Source organism: Schistocerca gregaria, unplaced genomic scaffold (assembly GCF_023897955.1).
Source record: "Schistocerca gregaria isolate iqSchGreg1 unplaced genomic scaffold, iqSchGreg1.2 ptg001272l, whole genome shotgun sequence".
Classification (NCBI taxonomy): Eukaryota; Metazoa; Arthropoda; class Insecta; order Orthoptera; family Acrididae; genus Schistocerca; species Schistocerca gregaria.
This window is the reverse complement of record NW_026062586.1, coordinates 35,001-37,500: the sequence shown is the minus strand read 5'-3', so window position 1 is coordinate 37,500 and position 2,500 is coordinate 35,001.

The window sequence follows — 2,500 nt, the reverse complement described above, 5'->3', positions numbered from 1 at the left end:
AACCAGAGCAGTAGGTCCACCTATAAAAGCACAATACCCCACTCCTCCGACAACTACCATTGCTCAGATAAACCAACACCACCAACACACATCCTACACAGAGGGGCACCAAATATCACCCCCCCGCCCTCGTGTTATACCACATGAAAAATTGCAGAAGTGAGAGACACAGACCCGCCAGCCTCTTGCTACAAGCATCGAACCGACGTGACATATCTGACGGTGACTCAGGCATCCGCGTACTGCCACAACTATCCACCCCCCCCCCCCACTCTCTCTCTGCCCCCTTCCCACACAATACCGAATTTAACCAACTTTATCGCTTAACCTAACTGTGGCTGTACCAGATTATCGCTTAACCTAACTGTGGCTGTACCAGATTATCGCTTAACCTAACTGTGGCTGTACCAGATTATCGCTTAACCTAACTGTGGCTGTACCAGATTATCGCTTAACCTAACTGTGGCTGTACCAGATTATCGCTTAACCTAACTGTGGCTGTACCAGATTATCGCTTAACCTAACTGTGGCTGTACCAGATTATCGCTTAACCTAACTGTGGCTGTACCAGATTATCGCTTAACCTAACTGTGGCTGTACCAGATTATCGCTTAACCTAACTGTGGCTGTACCAGATTATCGCTTAACCTAACTGTGGCTGTACCAGATTATCGCTTAACCTAACTGTGGCTGTACCAGATTATCGCTTAACCTAACTGTGGCTGTACCAGATTATCGCTTAACCTAACTGTGGCTGTACCAGATTATCGCTTAACCTAACTGTGGCTGTACCAGATTATCGCTTAACCTAACTGTGGCTGTACCAGATTATCGCTTAACCTAACTGTGGTTGTACCAGATTATCCCTTAACCTAACTCAATTTGTCCCTTAACCTAACTCAATTTGTCCCTTAACCTAACTCAATTTGTCCCTTAACCTAACTCAATTTGTCCCTTAACCTAACTCAATTTGTCCCTTAACCTAACTCAATTTGTCCCTTAACCTAACTCAATTTGTCCCTTAACCTAACTCAATTTGTCCCTTAACCTAACTCAATTTGTCCCTTAACCTAACTCAATTTGTCCCTTAACCTAACTCAATTTGTCCCTTAACCTAACTCAATTTGTCCCTTAACCTAACTCAATTTGTCCCTTAACCTAACTCAATTTGTCCCTTAACCTAACTCAATTTGTCCCTTAACCTAACTCAATTTGTCCCTTAACCTAACCCACGTTGTCCCTTAACCTAACCCACGTTGTCCCTTAACCTAACCCACGTTGTCCCTTAACCTAACCCACGTTGTCCCTTAACCTAACCCACGTTGTCCCTTAACCTAACCCACGTTGTCCCTTAACGTAACCCACGTTGTCCCTTAACGTAACCCACGTTGTCCCTTAACGTAACCCACGTTGTCCCTTAACGTAACCCACGTTGTCCCTTAACGTAACCCACGTTGTCCCTTAACGTAACCCACGTTGTCCCTTAACCTAACCCACGTTGTCCCTTAACCTAACCCACGTTGTCCCTTAACCTAACCCACGTTGTCCCTTAACCTAACCCACGTTGTCCCTTAACCTAACCCACGTTGTCCCTTAACCTAACCCACGTTGTCCCTTAACCTAACCCACGTTGTCCCTTAACCTAACCCACGTTGTCCCTTAACCTAACCCACGTTGTCCCTTAACCTAACCCACGTTGTCCCTTAACCTAACCCACGTTGTCCCTTAACCTAACCCACGTTGTCCCTTAACCTAACCCACGTTGTCCCTTAACCTAACCCACGTTGTCCCTTAACCTAACCCACGTTGTCCCTTAACCTAACCCACGTTGTCCCTTAACCTAACCCACGTTGTCCCTTAACCTAACCCACGTTGTCCCTTAACCTAACCCACGTTGTCCCTTAACGTAACCCACGTTGTCCCTTAACGTAACCCACGTTGTCCCTTAACGTAACCCACGTTGTCCCTTAACGTAACCCACGTTGTCCCTTAACGTAACCCACGTTGTCCCTTAACCTAACCCACGTTGTCCCTTAACCTAACCCACGTTGTCCCTTAACCTAACCCACGTTGTCCCTTAACCTAACCCACGTTGTCCCTTAACCTAACCCACGTTGTCCCTTAACCTAACCCACGTTGTCCCTTAACCTAACCCACGTTGTCCCTTAACCTAACCCACGTTGTCCCTTAACCTAACCCACGTTGTCCCTTAACCTAACCCACGTTGTCCCTTAACCTAACCCACGTTGTCCCTTAACCTAACCCACGTTGTCCCTTAACCTAACCCACGTTGTCCCTTAACCTAACCCACGTTGTCCCTTAACCTAACCCACGTTGTCCCTTAACCTAACCCACGTTGTCCCTTAACCTAACCCACGTTGTCCCTTAACCTAACCCACGTTGTCCCTTAACCTAACCCACGTTGTCCCTTAACCTAACCCACGTTGTCCCTTTGCCTAACATAGTTCACTGCTCGGAATCTCTGGTGTCGTTGTTATCC